This window comes from Anoplophora glabripennis, unplaced genomic scaffold (assembly GCF_000390285.2).
Source record: "Anoplophora glabripennis isolate ALB-LARVAE unplaced genomic scaffold, Agla_2.0 scaffold75, whole genome shotgun sequence".
Taxonomy (NCBI): Eukaryota; Metazoa; Arthropoda; class Insecta; order Coleoptera; family Cerambycidae; genus Anoplophora; species Anoplophora glabripennis.
Genome location: NW_019416255.1, coordinates 1046137 through 1070041, shown reverse-complemented (window position 1 = coordinate 1070041; position 23905 = coordinate 1046137). Strand labels below are relative to the sequence as shown.

General features: G+C 31.3%; 1 protein-coding gene across 2 annotated transcripts in view; it reads right to left on the bottom strand.

The window, feature by feature from the left end:
• Positions 1-22896, bottom strand: part of LOC108903378 (high affinity cGMP-specific 3',5'-cyclic phosphodiesterase 9A) — a 350789-nt gene extending 327893 nt beyond the window's left edge. For both annotated transcript variants that reach the window (XM_018705534.1, XM_018705535.1), the window contains exon 1: positions 22853-22896. The gene's annotated coding sequence lies outside the window, so the exon portion shown is untranslated. The remainder of the gene's footprint in view (positions 1-22852) is intronic.
• Between the last annotated feature and the right edge of the window lie 1009 nt (positions 22897-23905).

Below are 23905 nucleotides of genomic sequence, written 5' to 3'. Positions count from 1 at the left end.
TGGATTATTTTCTTTGGGGATATTTGAAAGAAAGAGTCTACCAGGACAGATCGGATAATATTGAGAATTTAAAGAACAAGATTAGGGCGGAGATGCATAATTTACCAGCTGAATGCTGTGGACAGCTTTTACTATCGTCTTGGAGAATCCCAAATAGCGAATGGAGGACATTTTCAGCATTTGCAACATTGTGTTTATTTTTGTAAATTATCTAGTTGTTTCAATTTCTAATTGAAAAAAACTTGCTATTGAAAAAATAAAACTTGTTTATTTGGTATGGCTGGATTCAGTTTTCTATAAGCTTTTCAACGAGCCCCCTCATGCCTTATGTTTCCATTTGAAAACAAAGTAGGGGTAGCTGGAGGTTAGGGGGTTGAAGAAAAATTAATTATTATATAACCGAAAGACGGGAAAAAATCAAAATCAGTTAACGTGTTTCGGCGTTTTAAAAAAAATTTACTCATTCAAAAGATATGAATTTTATTCCGTACTTCTGGCCATCCCTGTATAGGTATATATTATGCCATGTGATCGCTCCCACAGCTTATTGTTTTGGGCTATAAAATGTAGGATGAAGAACAGTCGGTAGAAAGGAAAATTTGTGACCAGAAGAAGGTATGAGTGCTTGAGAATTAGGACAGGAAATACCAATAGCAGGAAAAAAGCTGTTGAAGAAAAGGTTATGGAGCCAGAACCTCCGCACACCGTTCGAGGGCATCAACTAATCGACATAGAGTTACAAAGCACACACTGTTCTTTTTGCAAAGAACTTTTGCGTATTTTAGATTATGTACCAATTGTGATCACGAAGTGATTCGTGTGGAAAAGTTTAAATATGATTTAGTTACATGTACGGGGTATGGCGTGTATAATCTATAAAAATTAAACTACAGCTTCCTGAAGATATTTGTAATAGAAAAGTCTTATACGAAAAAGCTCTATTTTCACGTTTATTTTTCGTAAATTATAGTTTAATTATGGATCAAAATATTTTCTCTGGAACGGTCCTGTCCGTGTGCTGTACGATGAGTTACGTGCTGTAGACCAGCCGCGTAAACAAAACGTCGTTGAAAGATGGAAAGATACTTTTTGGGGATTTTTTTTCAATGCAAAAGTACAAACTAAGAAATATAGATGTTTAAAAAAACTGATATTTTCTTATTATAATAATTAATAGTAATTACTATCTTAAATGCATTGTTGTTACTGCAAGAGTTCGCAAACAAAACCACATCCGTAAGCAACTGTAGTTCCCAACTGCGTGCACTAAACAAACTCATTTCTAGAGAAAATGTTGAAATTGATTCCCATTAGCGCGGATACAGGCATGACACCGACGTACCCAATTTTGGCGAATATTTTCCCAAATTCCAGGTATTCCCCTAATTGTGTCAGCAGCTCGCCACTCCCTGTATAGGTAGCATACTATGATGCACTTTTGTGAATACAAATGTTCCTTATAAGACAAGGGTTTAAAGCGATTGCATTACGAACTTATAAAACAATTTCATATATGTATGTAGTATTATACTGTGATACGATGTTATTGCAGGCAAAAATTTTCTAAAAAAAACTGAAATTATTGAAAAGTTGATTTTAAAATGAAAAATGATATTAAAAATGTCATAATTTGTCAAAATGCATAAGATTGATATATGCCCTGTGATGCAAAGTGTAAATATTTCATTGTTTATATGCCGCTGTTTTTTTTTACTTTTTGTGTAAAGTTTATCGTACTTTATAAATAACAAAGGATTTCAAAAAAACATAGGTACTTCATTTGAAAATTTCTCATTTTATTTTAATATTCCAAATTGAATTACACAAATAAACACAAGTTCAATGTAATCCATTTCTAATGACTAATTTGTGTATTGAAACGTTTATTTAAATTTCTCGCCACCTATCCTCATTCATACTCTGTTGGGCTGCTGCCGTTACTCCTTAGCGTTTATTACTTGCCGATCGAAGAAAATAATTCGAGAATAATTCATAGAATTTGATTTCGCATTGCAAAAATAATATATCTCAATAATACGAAATTGACTGCATATTTTCGTAGCAGCCGATAGTCCTTAAAGTTATTGAAGAGTATGAAAAACATCAATAATAACCATATTGAACTTTGCCTAGACTTTATACACAGACATCCAGATTGTAGCTTACTATTTAAGACTTACTTTACTTATTGTCTTACACTATATCTTGTTTTCAGTATAATGTTCTCAATTACTCTCGAAATGGTTCAAGGAATTCACCTAAAAATGCACCTGGACGCGAAACGGTAAAACTTTTCCCAAAAAATACATGAAGAAGAATGTTTTTCCTTATACTTAATTATTTTATATTAGAAGTCAATTTTATGGAAGAAAATGTATCTAATTTGTCTTAAATAAGTACATGTTTATTTAATTAGTCCTTATAGTTAAAGCAGTCAAAGATTAATTCAAGTTTTATCCGGTTTTTGGGAGTATGAAAACGCATCTGATGGCAGCTCATTTTTAAATGTAAACGTTGAGCGTAAAAATTGAAGAGGATTGTTTTATATATATTTTTTTTAATTTTTACGGGCTTAATTAATTTAAACCTGTTATATCAAGTTTTTCATTTTACTTTTATTTTAAGAAATTTGTTTAATTAATTGGTTAAAATAATAATCCGTACTTGTCTCAAGGAATAGTCAGCTTTGTTTATTATTTTTCTGTATCCATTATCTATCAATCTTTTATTTAATTCTATCCTTCCATTATGAAAATATTACATGAATGCATACTTCTATAAATTTGAGTATCTGTACCTTTAAGTAAGAGAACTGCAGTTAACAAAGATATATTACATTTTTCATATAGGTTACCCTTATATATGTTCAAAGGACAAATACGAAATTTATCAGGATTTATCACTGTTATCGAATGAAAAATCGTTTGTTGGAGATGTAGAAGGTCTTATATTTCTATTTTCTCCAAGATAAATAAAATAGAAATACTTGAGAGAAAACCCCAGATATCAAGAGAAAACAAAAAAGGAATAACGTAAGCGCATAAGATTCCATTCCGTGTCAGCTTTGTTTCAAATAAGTTTTACTTTGATCTGAATGAATATTTTGACTTTTGTTAGGCTTAACGGCAATTTGCATTCAATTTAAGATGAGGTGTCTGTTATTCTACGAGTTAAATAAATATCTGGAAACTGTGTTATGATCTTCTAGACAAACAGTACTTAAGGCAATATGAAAATGTTTCTTTGAAAATGGGTGTTTTCTTAGTCCAACTTTATTTGTTTATAGAAAATATATAAAAATATTAAATATATGAAACTTGGATATACCAAACTCTAAATGTTTTTAAGTTTACCATTCATTCGCATTATTTTTCAAAATAATATGTAAAAATAGTCATCGGATGGAAAGTTAAAGACATCTATGGATTAAGTTTTTTTAAAATAATTTACCTTATAGAGTATTAAATATGTGTATCCATTAGTTTCATAATTTAGTAATAATATATATTTGAGAAATGTGAAAAATCTCCATAGAAATTTCATTTAATAATTTAAGTAAATCAAAGACCTGTTTAGGCAGATGTTAGGTTCGTTTTATACTTTTTTTATATACAAGGTAGCCCATCGAAAACGTACCGCAAGGCATTACAGGGTAGTAATGAACTTTTCGGCAAAATCCAAAAACAGGTAAAGTTTGCTTCTGAGGGGGACAACTTTTGGCGCAAAAAGCATAGCAAAATCTTCAACCCCCTAAGTGGGGGTGCCATCCCCCAAATTTTTTTAAATGGGAATGGGGGTCAAGTGGGGGGTCATTAGAAAGGGCTTTTAATTCTCTATACATCGATTCTTACTTTTTGAAAATCGATCCATTATTTTAGAAAATATGCAGCTTTGAAAATACGAACAATATTTTTGACGAGAAATGCGAAAATCGATTTAATTTTACTTCAAAACTTACGGTATTAGCTTGGTAAATTCCTTCAAAAGAATTCGCTGTTTTTTTTTCTGATTTGCGAATTCTTTAGCCTGATTTTGGTGAGCAAAAAATTGTCCGCTTTTTGTTTCGTATTTAGATAGGCCACAAGAAGTTGCTAGATAACTGTCTTGTGACTTGTAGTTGAAGAGTACCAATACTGCCGAGTCTTTTAAATTGATTAATTATGGTGTACTCAATTCCAGAAAGAGTAGAAATTATTGAGCTTTTTTTCAAAAACAATGAATGCGGAAATCGGGTCGCCGAACTGTTCAACCAACGGCATCCTGAGAAACATGCGTCTGGAAAAATTGTTCGCGAATTGGTGGCCAAATTTCGCGAAACTGGCTCCGTTCATAACAAAAAGAGGCAGGTTGAAAATCCGGTACTAAATGAACCTACGGAAATAGCGGTATTGGGGCAAGTGGCAATGGATAGTACGCTGAGTACAATGCAATTGGCTACTGCGACAGGAGTGAGTCGTACAAGTGTCCAACGAATATTAAAAAAATACAAATTCCATCCTTATAAGATTCGGCTAGTGCAAGAGCTAAATGAAGACGATTTTGATCGTCGTTTGCAATTTTGCGAAATAATGACTGAACGAGCGATAAACGATAATTTCCTCTTTAATGTGTGTTTTTCGGACGAGTGTACGTTCTTCTTGAATGGTTTAGTGAATCGCCATAATTGTCGTTACTGGGCTGATACCAATCCAAGGATTTTCCATGAGACACACTCCCAACACCCCCAGAAGTTGAATGTATGGGCAGGTATTTTTGGAAATTCCATTGTAGGTCCTTTTTTCCTTCCTGGAAATTTGACAGGCGATATGTACTTGGATTTACTACAAAATGTCATCGACCCAGCTCTAACAAATATCATAGAGGACGACCCTGCTTACAATGAACACGAACTGATTTTCCAGCAAGACGGAGCTCCTCCACATTACTCGCTCAATGTGCGCAATTACCTAAATGAGACGTTTCCAGGACGCTGGATAGGACGAAGAGGTGCAATTGAGTGGCCCCCTCGGTCACCCGACTTAAATCCTTTAGATTTCTTTCTCTGGGGGCACATTAAAAGCAAAGTTTACAGCACTCCACCTGATACCTTGGAAGATCTGCGAGGACGAATCATTAATGTATGTCGCGAAGTAACACCGCAAGTGCTCCAGAATGTTCGACAACGGTTTGAAGACAACCTGTATCATTGTATGCAAGTTGGCGGACAACATTTTCAGCATTTACTTGACTAATACCGTAAGTTTTGAAGTAAAATTAAATCAATTTTCGCATTTCTCGTCAAAAATATTGTTCGTATTTTCAAAGCTGCATATTTTCTAAAATAATGAATCGATTTTCAAAAAGTAAGAATCGATGTATGGAGAATTAAAAGCCCTTTCTAATGACCCCCACTTGACCCCCATTCCCATTTGAAAAAATTTAGGGGATAGCACCCCCACTTAGGGGGTTGAAGATTTTGGTATGCCTTTTGAGCCAAAAGCTGTCCCCTTCAGAAACAAATTTGACTTGTTTTTGGATTTTGCCGAAAAATTCTTTACTATCCTGTAATGCCCTGCGGTACGTTTTCGATGGGCTACCCTGTATAAGACCACTTACCTTGTGTACAATTTGTACGGTTCCAAATAATTTCGGAAGTGAAATCTATGTACGAGGTTTTATCAAAAAGTAAAGGGAATTTTCAAATTGCGCCTGTTGTGTTTTGTCTATAGAACTGATTCTTTTTTTGTGTATTGGTAGCACTATCAGTGATATATCTGTCAATTTTTAGGCGGCTGTCACATTTAGTTTGTGTTCAGCTAGCAAATGAATAAGACTTATATACCTTATTGTTTCTGGCAATTTTTTGTGTGACGAAATGTCGAAGCAGAGAACTTGTTTGATTTTTTGTGTTAAAAACGGAATTAAGTGTAGCAATGCGTTGAAAATGTTAAAGAATGTATTTGCCGATCACAGCCACGAGTTTATCAATAGTACAAATGTTTTCAGGAAGCCCAAGAAGATATCGAGGATGAGGCAGGATCTGATCAAATGTGAAGGTCCTTCTAACAGGTTTTTTTTTTCGACTACAATAGAATAGTTCATCACGAATTTTTACTGCCCGGTCGTACAGTTAACAAGGAGTACTACCTACAAGTTTTGTGCAATTTTCTTAAGACAATATCTATCAGGATAAAACGACAAGAACACAAGAAACAACTTGTGGATTTTGTATCACAACAACACATCGGCGCATATTACTTTGCTTATCCAACAGCTCTTGGCAAAGCACAACACCATTGTAATGCAGCAAACACTTTATTCTCTGGACATGATCCCCGTGACTTTTTCCTATTTCCCAAACTCGAAGGAATATTCAAAGGACAACGTTTTTCAACAATAGATGTGATAAAGGCAAAATCGTTCCACCAGTGTTTCTCAAAAATGGAAACTACGTTGGCGTAAGTGTATAATGTCGCAGGGGGGTTACTTTGAAGGAAATGGGATAAAAATTGAACAGTAAATAAATATCTTCTGAGGAAATTAACAATTCCCGTTACTTTCTGATCCAACCTCGCATATCCTCATAATAACAGCTAATTTTAATATAACTGACAACTAATTAAGTTAATCGAATTTTTTTAAATAAATGCAATTGTTTGTATTGATATTATATTTAATTGCGTAGAATAGACTCTAAAAGATGAAGGTACTATGGTAGAACAAAGATAAAACGTAAGAGATTATTTTGAAACTATTAAACAGTACTGTTAATTTTATTTATTTCATTTGTTATTCTCAAGAGGTACACAACTGTTTTCACAAAAAGCACGATGTTCATAAATTGTGTCATAACTTATAAATGATTTTTATAGAATACAATGCTGTACAACATGCAGTAAACAAAAAATGGAATAATAAGTTTTGTAGAATGCTACCTCTGAGAAAAAGAAACTAGTGTTTCTATCTCCTATAAAATAAGTTCAAATACTTGATGTGGTCTAAATTGTGGATTAAGAACAATTTTTAGGCAACTTCTTTATTTTTTCGTGGTTGTTGTTAATTTGAACACATATTTTTGTTTGAAAGATGAAGTAAAAACGTGCTAAATTATAACGTAATTTCTGCAAATGTTTTTTTAAAAATAAAACAAACAATAAAACACCTTTCGCTGTCAAATTTCAATGGGATTCGATAGAAGATTCGAAGTACTTTAGTCTAAATTATCTATTAGATGTTTGACTGAATTTATACAACGTTGTACAAGCGGTTAGTTTTATTTTTTTAATTTTTCATCATTTGATATTTTAAGTAATCCATCTTACTCAACTGTTTTTTGTTAACATGTAATGTAATATTAAATTAACCTTTAAATAATTTTTTTCTGTACTTTTTCAGTAATTAGAAAATGTATAAACTATTTTATTAAGACTATATTAAAAGCTAATATACGTCAGGTCAACTTATATATTTGAGGAGAAATTTTAAAGATACGGCAACCAACCCATAAATAATCTCCAAGTCAATGTTTAAGCAAACTTATTTCGCAATCTGCTGCCACTTTATGTAATAAAAATGCAAATCATTTTGTCTATATGCGAATTCTTAAATTTTCTTGTAATTTTTTCCACATCTGCTTTCCATACTACACAATCCTAAATTTTTTAAAAGTATTAAACTATCTTGCATTACGTCGACTGAATTCTCGTTTTTCTATTCTCTATAACCGATATCGGTAGTTTTCTGGATACCCATGGGACTAATTTCTTGTGTTACAGTTTATGAAGCAATTTCTCGGAAAACGCTGGACACTGAAGTTTTATAAGGCTTACTAGATAAAGTTTGTCATCTAATGCTCAACTACAAAAATAATTTTCACTGCTAAAAAGACTACGATTTATCAAAATTTGACATGCTCCTTATGTGCAGTATACTTTTAAAACGCTGTTTCTTATAAAACGATCGAAAATAATTAAATTCTGAAAAGGCATTAATATAGATTGTGTGATTGTAAATTGTAAAATAAATTTAATTAATTCTTTAAAATAACCTTAGACAAGCTAATTCTCAGGAGAAAAGTTTTAATAAAATTCCTCCCTCCTTCCGTTTTATTTATAGCAGAGCTAAATATTTCAGAAAAGTAGTTTTCTGTTATCAGTATGTATTAATAACCTTTTGCAATAATAAATTTGGGCAATTTAACGGTATCATCAAATAATAAAATAATCAGTGACGTAGGTATAGGTAAAGCGGTCTCACTTTTTACAAATATTAAATTAGAAAATATAGTTTCTTAATAATTTTGTACAAATTTCTTAATCAGCAGTCTGCAACGAAAGCCACTTGTAAATATTCATACGGTTACACGAGAGCCATTTCTATAAAGTTTATGTTCTAACTCAGGTTAAAAACATTAATAATAATTCTAATTTCATCGAATCCAAGCGTTTGTATCAAGTCGAGGGAAATGTTTTTAAACCTGACTTTAGAAGACACTCTTAAGAAAAATAGTTTCTCATATATTTGAAACAATTTGTCCTTCAATATTAAAGGCCTACTAATGAGTTTAAGCCCTAATGTCTTGATTTTTAATGCAGAGACACCGAAAACTGCAATTATCTTCCAACTGACCAAAATTTTAATAAGAAAATATTCATAGTTGCCTATTACCATAAAATATTTTACGACGTACAATTAGGGAGAGTATAGTACTTACTACCTAATATTTAGGTACTTTCTTAATTTATTTAAACAATGTTTTTTTAGGTTTGCATGTATCTAAACAATATTTGCGTTTACTTAATTTTAGTAGTTAACAGTAGTTGCAGTCACTATTGTTGCAATTTTCTTGTATATAATCCTCTGTGTAGAAATTATTATATTTTCTTTATTTTTCTCTTTCGGATTCTCCCAATTATATTTTCTTTGCTTTTTAAAATCCTCTGAATAATGTATAACTTTATCACTTTATTATATCTTTACAAATAAATACAATTTCTGGCAAACAGTTGCGTCACTATCTCTTTGGTTCTATTGGTTATGTTTTATGGTTTTGAGTGTAGTTCATGCTTATTTTGTAAGATAATAATAATCTGTGAGTACCACATCCTAATTATAAAAAATATTTAATTTTGCGGAAGCAAACCGATCTAGTTTTTTATACATATACCTACATATATGTATACAGTTATGCACAGAGTGGTCCAACGAAAAGTATGCACCGGGCGGCACATTTTTGGTTTTGAGGGGGGCACATTTTAAGCACATTTTTCAACTCGTCCCTTAATCCTCCTAGCTGAGGACAATTGATACCCTATTTGTTGGATTCTACTTGAACAGTTACTGCGAACACGGCTGTAGAAACCTAAACCCTATAGTTTTGGTTCTGGTGAAAAAAACACCTACGTATTAGTTGTTAAGGAGGTTTATCTGATTTGGAATTGACGAACAAATATTCATAAAAAAATAATATAAGCTTATTAATATGAAGAAAATCCTCAAAAAAATTACGACTAGTTTGGATACCTAAGAGACGAGACATTAATAAAATGAATTTTCACGATTTAGTACAGAGTCTTATGAGAATGCAGATTTCTTTTGGTCTTTCCAGATAGAATGCGCAACAATTGACGAACACTTTCCACAGCAACTTGTATAAATAAATAACCCATATCTAAGGAACCGTATGACAGCTTGTAGAAATCGATTAGGTACTTGTAAGATATATAATTTATAATAATTCTCCTTCAAACTGCTGTCGCTGACTAACTTATCCTCCATATGCGTGATAGCGGCAACGCCGCAGTCTCAAAGTAGCGTATTATTTGAAATTCGCAGGTGTCCAAACAAACAGAATGATCGAACGGGAGCGAGTGAACGCCGAGCGCACCAGCCAAGTCACTAGCGAATCTGCAGAAACTTTCGTTAGACTTTAGACGTACCTCCGTACCCGATAAACCTCCTTAAGAGTCAATACAATACAACCACAATCAATCATTTGCAAATTACCTTGACCAAAAACGTTGTGATTTCAATGCCAATACGGTTGAGCCCGTGAGTTATGATCAGGGACGTAAGGAGGAAGAATAAACTGTCAAAAATAATAAAATAACAAACATGGGTTACAAGATAGAGAGAAATTACAATACGAATATGCGATTAAATATGCTAAAATAAATATATTCAAATAATTTTAAATAATTTAAACCCCATTTCGGATTGCTATTGACTGCACAAAGGTTTATCTTGACCTACCCTATTATTCGGTCACTGACCTAGTTTTTATTGCGTTTTTAATATGTAGTGAACGACAAGAAATAAACAGATCTTTTTACACATGAATGAATACGATATTTTTTTACAGTTTAAATATTAATAACTATTATTTAATTATTAATAAAAACAAATGTATAAAGATGTTACTTTATTACAATTTAGTATTTTTCATTACGTTTTATAATACAATAATTCAATTATTATCTTTATGTTTAGTATTATGTTTGTAGTTCGTATGCCTAGTAACTTATTGCTTTTCAAAGAGTAGTATGGTACCTACCTATTTAAAATACCAGTATGGCTAAAACAACACTTTGTTAATAAAATTGGGATCAGCTGTTCTGATTTTGAAACGAATTGCAAAATTCAAGTCGACTGGGGAAATCCTCTGTTTCATTTCAACGTTCGAACGCTCTGTGGTGCATAAGCGCGTTTTCTGTTAGAAAATGTGTTGCGAAGTAGGGCGCCGAATTAACGGACATTAAAGGGTAGCTACCCTACCCTTATCTTGCTTATCTTTTAAAAGGTCGAGTAATTTTTTTTAGATTTTCTGTCTTTATTAGACAATATGATTGAATCACCCTGTATCAGAAAACCAAGTTGTGTTTTTGATAATAGGTATAACCGATCCTGTAAAAATAATAGGTACCCAAATAACGGAATAAAAATTTGCCAATTTATCAGACAATGAGATGCCTACCTATATCGCAAAAAAATTATTATGAGTCCATTTATCTTACAAAAAGCAGAATGGTAAATGCTCATTATAAATTGTTTATTGTTACTTAGAGAATAGGCTGATAGGATTTAGTTCAAACACCCTCGACGTGTACGAAAATGATATTAAGCAAAATTGCGAAAGTACAAACTTACTTACATTTAGGCGTAGTGGTGGAAATGAAAAAAATCGTCCCATAAATCTTATCTGCGGGAATTTGTCTCAGATGTCTCGCTGGGAAGTTTTAATAGGGGACGACTTGTGGCAAGTTGCGAAAATTTCATTCATTTGCAAGATGATGATAATAAGATGAATTTTTGACGGTAATTCGATTTGCTTGATCAATTATTAAACTCGGAAAGAGTTTAAGCAATTACATTAAAGCGCTGGAAAACGTGAACTGTGTTGATGCACGTTAATTTTGACATCATCTGCAGTAACAAATTTCAACGTTAGGTATAGTCTATACATTATACGCCCACTCCTTTATTGATTATATTAATAACAAGATATGAAAGCATAGTATACACTGAAAAATATATGAACGTACATGTTTATCACATGCTACAAAGAAAGAATTTTACAGACACGGAAAAACGCAGTGTGGAATATACAGCGTTCTTCACGGTAAGTGGCCAATTAAACGTTTCAGAGAAACTAAAGATAATATGACTCTGAAATTTTGTTTGCGGAGGTTATCAGAAATGCTTTCTTCAATGAACATAATGTCATCAACTTTCAGTTATACTGGTATTTTCAACGGAATACCCTATGAGATAGAATAAAAATAAGTCAAAACTGTTAAAGCTTCCCTGTACCTAAAACTAACCGTTTTCGAGATAATCGAAATATAAAACTAGCAGATGCAAATGTTTCGAAAACTTTTTATATCTGTTTTAATTTTTGGGAATTTTCACTTGCTTTTCAAAACACAAAAAGAACAAGAAAAGATGTACTACCTTCCACTATCAAAATTATCTGAAGAAAATTACAAGTGTCTTATTTTGGTCGATACATTTTGAAAATTTGAAATTGTAACCCCTGCAATCTCTATATCCGTGAAAAGAGAATTTAAGTTTTTATAATGTGGTGCAATACAGTGTGTTCCATTTAAATTTAAAAAGTTTCATCGATTTCAAGTTTTCAAAATATAACGTAAAAAATGGGACTTGGTATAATCCTCTTGAGATAGTCTTGATAGTAGAAGGTAATGCATCTTATGTTCTTTTTGTGTTTGAGTTCTCGAAACACTTGCATGTGTCAAAATTTTTATAAAATGTTGATTATACGAGAATGGATAAATTTAGGTACAGGGAAACTTTAACATTTTTGACTTATTTTTATTCTATCCTGTCGATAATGCAATAACATATAGCGTGTTCCATTTAAAATAACGAAATTGACAGCTACTTTCGGTACAATCGGAAGTTCATGACATTATTTTCATTCAAGTGAGCATATTCGTAATCCCCGTAAACAAAATTTCGGAATAATAATCTTTGGTTTCTCTGAAACGTTTAATAGACCACTTACCGTGAAGAATCCTGTATATGTAGAGACTGCACTTGTGTTTTTAATAATTAAACTATATTATTTTAAGCTACTTAACATTTTGCGTTTATTAACAAGTACACTAAAAGACCTCTATTGTATGAAATACTAAGAATTATCCAATATTTTCTTTTTAATCTCGGTAGGGAATCTAGTGTCAACTTTTTCCTATACTTTTAATGTTACAACTGGCGCATTCGCCATTATATTAAAATTTAAATTAAATTTAAATAATATTTATGTGAAGCACTTAACTTTTATTTCCACAAATTTCAAAGATTTCCCGAACTTCAGAGAGTACTGCTACTTTTTTATACAATTTTTTTCTTTTCAAACATTAGTTTTGAATTCGATTTTGAGGGTATATATTAAAACATATATTTTTAATATTAATTGTAAGTGCCAAAGATATTTCAGTCAAATTTGATGTGCGTTATACCAGGATAAATATTTATAAAGATATGTATTTTGAAATATGAAATAAATAAATTATTACTGCAGGATTAAATTAATATTCTACTGCAAGAGTGACCCCGCTCTATATTGTTTTATAATTATGAAAGCTGGCAATATTGAGTATCTAGATTAGGTATAGGTATAATAACACCAACCACGTGTCACAATAAATAAATAAATAAATAAAAATAAATAATTTAAAGGGGTTATAAAAATACGAGTATTGTTGAAGATAAAAAATTTTCTAATTTTTTTAACGTTGGATACGAAAAGTCTAGCACAGATTAAGGCCAATAAAAAAACAGGCTCGACCCTCTGTTCACGTCTCGCGTATACTGCATACCATATAAATGTGGAAAGGGTTATATAAGTATAACAAAGAAATCGGTTATTACAAGAAGAAGGAACGAGAAAGGGCCTGAGAAATCATGAAGAATATGAAATAAATTTCTAAGACACCGGGGTATTTGCGATAATGTTTTACAACCTGGTAAGATGGGAAGCATTGAAAATCGAACAGCATTCAAACAATATCAACCGTGACGAAAGATTTAGTATGAGTAGAACCTAGTAATCTTTCCTAAAGAACAAGCAGTGATGTGAGAGAGTATTGTGTAATATACCATTGCGCATGTCTGAAGGCATAAGCAACGGTAGCGGCGATACCGTAGACGAATACTCACCATCCCACAGTGTGCAGGCGGAGCCGAGCGTAGCGGTGGTGGGAACATATCTGAGGTCATTTGTACCTAGTTCCCCGCCGGAATCTTTCTGATTCTTATACATTGCCGATGCAATTACGATTAAAATATTTTGTTTATTTAAAAACAAACATCTTATTCGTAATCAGCGCAATGTAAAACCTCCAGATACAAAATTTCACCGAAAAATAAGAATTTTATAATATACTCGGTCGCCATATTGGATCCGCCATTTTTTTTGCCAAAACTAATATTGGTTTTGTTATCAGCGACCTGAAAACCTCCGAGTAGAAAGTTTCAAAGCTGTTAGATGTTAGACAACGTTTTGAGGTGTTGGCCAGCTTTTTGGGATTCTGTCCCACTGTGCAGCGTAACAATCGGAAAAATGATCGTGATTTAAATTTGTCACATATCTATAATCTAAGAAAAGAGAATATCTATGTTCAAAAACTCTGTTGATATCAATTTTTTAATACTTACTTTACTCATATTTCACAAGATGGCCGTTTTAACGATTTTTTATGTTCACTCTGAAAATAAAAAAGTGTCTTAAGGCAGCTGTTATCCAGACCCAGTACATAAATTTCCTAAATTAGTTTAACTTATGACCTTCTACAAAGGACAAGCCAAAAGAAACACAAACGAGATGCCGTTACATTTTAAATTACACTCAGAAGTTATAATTTCATTATAAAGACTTTCATTTGTTTTGTTCGGTATAAACTGTCACCTTCAAAGTCTCACAACAAAGTAGATTTACTTCCCTCGTCTTTTATCCTTGTTCCAAAGAAGAAGAAATACTTGTGAAGACGCCTTCCATCTGTCACGAAATATAAACCCAGATTCACAAGAAATTTTTACAGCCGCACCTCGCAAAAAAGGAAGTGTATATAAAATATAATTTTGTTCAAATAGAATAACTTGAGAATTCAAAGCATTCTCTAACAATTTCATTACAATAATTAAAGATTAGGTTCATAGATTTGTTAATCCGTTATTTGCTTACAAAATTTGACAATGACGTTAAACAAATTTGCAATATCTTGGAAGACAAACTTTATATCAGTTTATTACACTATTATATAATTTTTTAATTTCAAATTTATAAAGACATAAATAATGAAATATACAAAAAGCGTTCATATTTAAATTTTAGTTTATTAATTAATGACAAACCAACATAATTAAAAAATATTTTCTTTGTTCCGAACATCAGTCATATTCTCTGAAAGGCAAATGTTTTGCCGACTACAAACTTTAAGAATACAAGTGTATAACATAGAAGTTTGTATGATAGATTAGCGACATGCAGGCATGTAACAAATAAGTTAGGGTAATGTTCAGCATTTGTAATCCATTTTTTTGATAAGGAAACCAATTCAATATCTCTTCCAGTTTAGTTATTTCTTTATGTTAATCGAACAATGATTTAATCTTGTGAAAACTATAGTTTTTACTGCCAAGAAAACGAAAATGCAACATTATTACGTAATTACCTCCAACGTTTAACGAGACATACAGAAATACAGAAAAAATCATAGGCGTAGAATTGTGCTTAAAAAAATGGGATGATTTCCAATTTTCAAAGATATTGCTAATTAAAATACATAAGTACCTACTAATATGGTTTTAAAATAATTATTATATCAAATTAGTATAAGGACTACGTGTTTTTGAAATATTTAAAAAATTACGTTTTATCAAAAAAGTCTATATCTCGAAAACGATGCATCCCAAACGAAGATTTATATGTATAGACAGTTCAGTTCATGCACCTCAGAAATATTTTCATAAATTTTGTTCACTTTCTCTTAGAATACCCCGTGCATTAAATAAAATTCAAACTGCAAGGATTAGCCTAGAAGTCATCCAGAAGAAATGCTTGCGTGCGATTGCACGCGTATTGATTAATCCACGTATTCGATTAGGAAATGCTAAATAATCCCCTATATCCCTATATGCAAGTGCATATTTATTTATTTTCGCTGAGAAATAAACAACTGTGTGGGTTATGTGCAACGCCGTTAAAACTGAGAATCCTTTATGTCCAGTTTCCGCCTATATTTTATCTTTTTGAAGCTGGGATGCCGAAAATCCGTATGCCCAGAGAGAGGACACGGAAACCGGTAATAATGTGCAAAAAGGTTTCACCTTTTGAATAAAATAGACTAAATTTGGTCTCGTAAAAAAATTAGCATGTGATATATCGGAAAAGGTTTTATACTGTAAAAAATCGGTATGAGTGAAAGCAAGATACGAAGTGAATCAATTGAGTGAAAATAACATTTTGATAATATTACTCATTTGTTTGAACTAAAACTGAGTACTTTCACTCAAATATAGGTACCTTTAAATAAATTCGTATTTGATAAACATGTACCTAAACTGGAGTAAATGTCCTCATTATTGAGTGACTCCACCCCATTTTACGGTTGTCGTGCGTTGTCTTTGTCTATTCCCATCGTCCTCATTAGGTCATCCATCTCGTGGCGCGTAGTGCTTGACGAGTATGCGTTTATCCGGTTATTTTGGTAACAATTGTGTTTAAATGCAATGGGTTGATAACAATAATTAAAAAACAATAATATATTAAGTCTCGATTAATATTTGGCTAAATAAACGGATAGTTAGATGGTTACCTATAGTTACTTACGTATCTGTAACGTACAATCTAGGTTATGGTAATCTATTCGTCTGATCAGTTAATCAGTTATTTTAATCGAGACCTAAAATATTTTCTCTAAAACAGATCTGTATTGAAACCACAGCTTAGTAGTTTATGACTTTAATACAAAGATATTTAAATTAAAATTTAAAGAGAATACAAACCAAATCTGAGTAAAAAATTACCCAATAATAGTTAAAAGAGAAAAGTCAAGTCTTAATAACTGGTTTTACATACTCAGAATAGAAACAAAAGACACTCACTTGATAGTTATTAGAAACTCGCATTTGAGTAAAATTCACTCACTTTTGTGCCAACAGTTTTACTCATAAAATTTTAGTTGCAGTCATACTAATACTGTGCAAATTTCACTCAATAGGCTCAATCGGGTGTAGTTAGAAATTGATACATTATTGAGTAAAATTTAGTGAAATGGAGTGAAATGTTTTTTACACTGTGTATACAGTGTTCTGGAAAGGTTGAGAGTACGCTTAAATACAGACCTCCAAGATTAAAATAACGATTTATACCTACTTATCTATACGCGTTTGTTGGGATACACTCATAACTAGCTTCCTTAATGTGGTACAGTAAAACAACATTTTCTTATGCAACTTTTAAAGAAGTTTGAATTGGGACTATGTAAATACTTGTTGGACGATGCGACTTCATTTATTTGAATGTAACATGTAATAGACTACAAGACCATCGGAAATTTTCAAGGGGTCATTTGACCCAGCATGAATTACTTATAAATCAATGCTACCACATATAACAATAACTTTAGAAACTATGCCGTCAATTCTTGTTGGTACAGGTGAGTACACAGGAAAGCTAAACTTGTCCACCAAGGGGGGTGGTTTTCGGCAAAACATTTTTGTACGGCATTTCTAAAGTATATAGGTTATACAAAAAAAAATGAACCTCGACCTAATGCCTTACAAATATAGCAATACCGGAAGCCAGGAAAATATTTGATTTTCCGAATATTTTGGCTCGGGTTTTGGTGATTTATTACAAAACGGCATTTATACTGAAAGTTTCGGATCGATACATAGATACATTTTTAAGCGACACTGAACGTACTTGCTGATACAGGGGTTAGGAATACAGGGTGCAACCCTCTATTTGTAAGTAGAATATGAGGTGATTTGAACCAACATCAAATTCACTAATTTTAATTCTATTTTATAAAATAATGTAATTTTTGGCCATGCCGTACATTTTTCATGAAACGTGTTTACTATAGGAAAATTAATTTCCCTCTGAAAAGTAGGATTTCACGGTGAAAAATTTTTATACGGCATTAATATATTTTGTTAATACTGACAACAATTATCAACAAAAACAAAATGCCGTACAAAAAAATGGTTCTAAATGGCTTGAAATATATTTTTGCAAATAAGTATTACTTACAAGAATTGATTTTATTTTTACTACTATTTTCTTCTTAATGCCGTACAAAAATGTTTTGCCGAAAACCACCCCCCTTGGTAGACAGGTTTAGCTTACCTGTGTACTCACCTGTATCAACAAGAATTGAGGGCATAGTTTCTAAAGTTATTGTTGTATGTGGTAGTATTGATTTATAAGTAATTCATGCTGGGACAGATGACCTCTTGAAAATTTCCATTGGGCTTGTAGCCTATAAGAGAATAACATGCTACTTTTTCGTAGTTTCCATGCTCGTCTTAGTCTCATAACTATTTTGTACGTACAGTGGTTACATAATTTACATTATTTTCTGTAATAGTAACTTTTTTATCTTTTGTGAAATTTTAATATCTTCTATGGTTTCAAGTAAGAAAATACAAATGATATAATTAAATAGATTAATACTATATAAAAATTATGTCTTGACATTTGGAGGATTGATTCTACATAGAGGGAAAATTTTTGCTTGAAATTAGTAGCAAGCTTTGCTTTTTTGAAAATATCAATTCATTACTGTTATGTATTATATTTAGTATATTTTTCGAAATTTTTTAACACTGAAAATCTATTGCGAATTGATATAATTGCGGAAATTGATTTATTTCCTAAAATTAAATATTACTGCACTACTTAGGTAATGCTCAACCACGAATATAGCCAAGGGAGCATGTAGAGTGCACCAGCAACATTACTGTGCATGCGTAGTGTGAGGTATGATTTTGCATTGTAATGAATGAATAGTTTATTATCCAAATGATATTACTTAAATTATACATCCAATTTAATTGCTCAATTGGTTAACCGAGTCTTAATGAAAATTGAATTAATTGCTGTTTTTTTAATTATATTTGGTACCTATGTATTTTTATTTTCCTATATTTTGGTAAGCATATAATAAAATAAAGATTATATCCTCTCCGGAAGCTGCGGTCACACGCCAAACGGTGGTCAAATATAGATGTGTCAAATATTTGTAGATTACTTGGTCAAAATCCATAGCGTCAATATACGTTGTGAAATATTAGCACATGACAAATATCTCCTCGGATATAAATATAATAGTGAAATTGGGCAAGTGAAAACATGCTTTAGAGTATGTACAATATGTAGCGTCCACACTATATGATGGCGTCATCTGGAACCGGCTTTAGAATCATACAGCGATTCGAAGAAACGTAGACACTGATAGACATTATCATTAATTTGATAAATCGGTCTGTCATAAAGAAAAATTAGTTCACAAGAACATCAGCTAACTCTGACAATTCAGTGAAAGATTTGATTCTGTTTCATTCATTTTATTTATTCCGGAATAGATGTGCCTTCAAAATAATCTTTGTGGTACAATCAACATAGGATATAAAAAGTATTTGTTTATAGTGTTTTACTAACAGAATATTGGAAAGTTGATCTTGACCAGGCTTATACTATCTTAATTTGTTATCAGTTTATGAATGACATGATGAAGTAATCATGAAAACAGGAAATTTGTGAACTAATCAATCACAACATTACTTCTACGAAATACAAAGTAAATTTTATCGACGAAATAAAAAATAATTGAATTGTTTAGTATTTTTTAATAAATATGTCACGACTCTACTTCATAACCATTCAGCCGACAGAATTGTGAGTAGATTGCTATTTTCTATTATTGCTGATGAAAATGGATAACTTATTTGAATTATTGCTAATAAAGATTTGCTGTATGGGAGAACTCTATGCGTACATCCTTTTCCTGGTAATAATTCTTTGAAGTTATGGCAAACTATTAAAAGCTGTCGAGCTGTTGTAAAAAAGGTAACTTTGGTAAGTAAAAATATTTACAGTGTTAAAAAAAAAGTAGGTCAAACCGTTAACCATAGATTCTTTGAGCAAAAATAGCACTACTTTCCTGACATTAGGTGTCAAAAATACAACTGCTAAACAATGCCTTTTCTTTGGATATGTGATATTGACCCACATGCTGTTGTTTAATTTCCTCATATTCCTAAAATATCATATCTTAAAACTTTACAAAAATGTTCTTAGATGACACTGATTCGAATATGTGCCTGCACAATATACAACATTCAGACGAGCGTTGTTCGATTAAAACATATTACTTTTTTGATCTTGGCACAAAATATTCTTTTTCAATTTGACAATACTTTGGAGAAGATTAAAGGTATAAAGATTCCACAAATTCGGTTCTCTTTCACTAAAAGGTCCCAAATATAATTGTGGAGTTGGTAAAAAGAACTTAATATTTAATTTTTAATACTAATTCCTTATGTTTGTCTCAGTATTCCTAGTCCTGTTATTTTAAGAATTTGTAGCTATCGTCTTGATATACTATTTTGTAACAACCTATATAATGATGCTAGAATTTAGTATGCCAGAAATAACTTTTAGAATTTAAATTTGAAACGCAGGGTTACAACTTTTTAATTGTCTTATAGAGGTAACTTTGTTATTTTAAGAGTTACAGAAACGGTTAAATGGGCAAAAATGTGCAGAATTTTATGGCGATCGCGGATCGATCATCTTTAAATTTAGAAAATTCCGAATAGTTCAGAAGACATTTGGAGAAAACCGATTTTATGCTTTTTCTTTTTAGTCGTATTTGACTTGTTTTTCAAAATTTTTGGACAAAATTGTGTACTCTGGTGTTAAATGATGTGAGGAAGCGATTTTTACTGTCAGTATTGACGTATCTCTAAAATTGTGTGCTGAGCGGTAGTTAACTTTTGTTTTTCTTATGGACGCCATATTGAATTTTTTCCTCATTAGAAGAAAGAGGAAATTCTATTTACAACGATGTAAGTATAATTTATGGGGTTTTCATAAATAAATAACAAATATATTGAATATCACATTGAATAATAATTGTAATTTTAATAAAAAAAACATCAAGAAGCCATTTTAATTTTTTGTATAAATTAATTTAATATTTCTTATCTTTAATACTTTTTAACACAGTAACTTTAATTTACATAACAATAACAAAAGCAACGAATAAAACAAAATAGCAAAGCAATAAATAGTACATTTAAATTTTATCGCAAATGTTCGAAGTGCATACCATGACTATTTATAAATTTCTGCACTCGTTCATAATCATGTCAGGAGGTATTGAGTTTATCGCTCTTGAAACATTTTGTTTCAATTATTCCTTATTGTCGATTTGCCTTGTGTTGTGTATAGCTGATCCTCAACATAACTTTAAAAGAAAAAGTTCATGACAGACAAATCAGGGTTTCTCTGCGACCAAGTAACTAGACCACCAAGTAATGGTACTTCAAACATTTGTGATAAAATTGAAATTTATCAGTTATTGCTTTGTCTATGCCGTTTTGTTTGTTGCTTTTGTTATTGTTATGTCAAAAAGAAAAACAAAAGTTAATACACATATTTGTCCGAAAATTTAAAAAAACATGTGAAATACGACTAAAAAAGAAATGGCAAAAAATCGGTTTTCTTCGAATATCTTAGGAACTATTCGGAATTTTCTAAATTTAAAAACGAAACTGTGATCGCCATAGAATTTCTTTTTGCCCATTTAACCTTTTATGTAACTCTTAAAATAATAAAGATATATGCATAGGACAATTAAAAGTTGTTCCTATAAAGGATACCTATACATATTACCAGGGTTATGAAAGATTTTCAGTAAATCTGTTACAGTTTTTAAAGATCTAGTACGCCAATGGATTTTAAGTGAAAAAATCGAAGTAAATAAAGTGTATCATTTAAAAACAAAGCTAACTGTACTGACTATAGGTGTCACCGAAATTATAAACATTTTTATTTGTTAGTTATAATCAAAAATTAAAAAGCTTGTAAAAAATCTGTGACAATAATCGATAGGATACCACTGAATTGCATTGTAAATTTAAATGAAAATAAATTTACGAAATTTCTAGGCTTCATCAAATGAGTCTTAGGCAGGTTCATAAACGATCTGGCAGTTTTTCCAAACGTCTTAGAGTAATGTAACTTGTACAATTTTGTTAATTTCATGAAAAAATTGGAAATCGACGCCTTGCTGTTAATCACTTTTTACCAATAGCAATTAACAATAGACCAGCAAACAACAGAAATTTGGTAAAATACAATTACAACGTAAATGAAAAAGAAATTTTTTTATAAATACTCTCATAGGCAGACGAGAGGCATTTAAAATATCTGCTTTAATAATTCGATGTTCCTCTTTTTGTTGGCATTTTGGCCATAGTTCCAAAATTATATTATAAGAATTTTTCGTAATATTATCTATGTTCGAGTTAACTTTTACAGAATAAAATTAATATGGGCAATAAATACATCGTGGAAAAAATATTTGCGAACGACAAACATGTAAATCCATTAAATGTTCATAAAACCGATAATTTGTTAGGATAAAGCTTTATACAAGAATGACTGGGAGATAAGGATCTTGATACTAAATTTTCCGCCTATAAATTGAGTTTTCCTTTCATACTTCTGACAAAATGGGATGAAAGAACCAATATAGTGGGCTAATAATTTCAAATCGATAATTTGTAGGCTCCAATAAAATTCAATTTGGGAAAAAAATGTTATTCATGCGCGTCGACAACACTTGAGCTTAGCACTGATTTCGTTTCACCTTATGCTCTCAATATTCTCCTTGCTCACTTTATTTCCTTTTCCTTCGTGTTTATATTCAAATATTAGGTGTCTCTGTTTGTGCAGTAAAATGTTAATAAATGTTAATGTGGTTTAAGAATAAATAGTTTATGAATAAATTCCTACAATTTTTTTCATCAATGATTGTCCCTTGGCTACTCAATTATTGAGGAAACCAAGGATTTTATGTTTCTTAATAAATTAGTCGTAGAAAAGGAATGGGAAAGTCACATTCCATTTCTTTTTTCTTATCTTTTTTAACTAGTATAAAGTAATAAATTCTTAACACAATTAAACTGTTTTTAAAACATTCATACAGTCCAAATATCATTCTGAAATACCTTTCCTTAAGTGTCGTCGAATTCTTTGTAAGGTTATCGAGTGGGAGCTATGAGCCACAGACAATTTACTCGAAAATATAGTATAAAAAATGCATTCGTCACTTACCTAATTTCTAATCAATTCCAATTTTGTTGCCACCTATAACAAAGAAATATATGTTAAAAATGAGATTGTGTTAAATATTTTTTAAAGTTTTGATTTTCTTTTTGTACTAACTTTTAAAATATAATAATACAAATAAATAGTAGACGCAAATTTAACAAATTTTTAGGAATAGATCTTTATTCAGTAGTTAGATGTACATTAGAAATAGAAATCAAGCAGACTCAGGTCGGAGAACGTGATGGTCATAGCATATTCATCGCCTATCGGACGATAAGTAAAATGATTGTTTATATAATTATGAATATAAGACAAAAGTTGTTGGTAGACGTATTAATACAAAATGAATGGCAAAACTGTAATAACTTGCAATATTTTAGTTCTTAACTTGTTCAAATTAGATAGCTTTTATCTACTTCAGCCCATTCAGAGCTCACTTCATGAAAATTGCATAATGAGATAAAAAGTTGTTCGTGTTATTTAAATGCAAATATCTCGAAAATGGCTAAAACTATGGACATTATATTTTAAAGAAATATTTGTCTTAGTTTTAGGAGAAAGAATATATCTATAGTACCACAATAAATAATATCTCGGTTGGACTCGATTATTTCGAAAAAACTTTCAGACAAAAATTGTAGGGCAATGAGGGAGCCATTGAAAGGTCCATAATACGACCTCCGGTTTACACCGGAAGTGGTGTTTTTAGACCGGAAAGATTTTTTTAGATGGAACAATTCACTTTTTACCACAGATTTCGATTGAAAAACGAAAATAATTATTTTTGTTCTTATTATTTTTTCCGATTTAACCCATATTTTGGCCACAAAATGGCCATAAAAACAAAAAAAAAAAAACAAGGAACTCGAGACAACAGAGTACCTTGTGGTCAGTTAAAAAAAATGTTTCATACAAAAGTTGTAGGGTGAAATGGAGGCTATCTTGACATGACCTTGAAAATGGCCTTGACCTTGACTTCAAGGTCGTTTGAACACCAAATTCAAAATAAATTTTAAATGGAACCCTGTTTTGACCTTGGAAATTACGAGAGCGGGA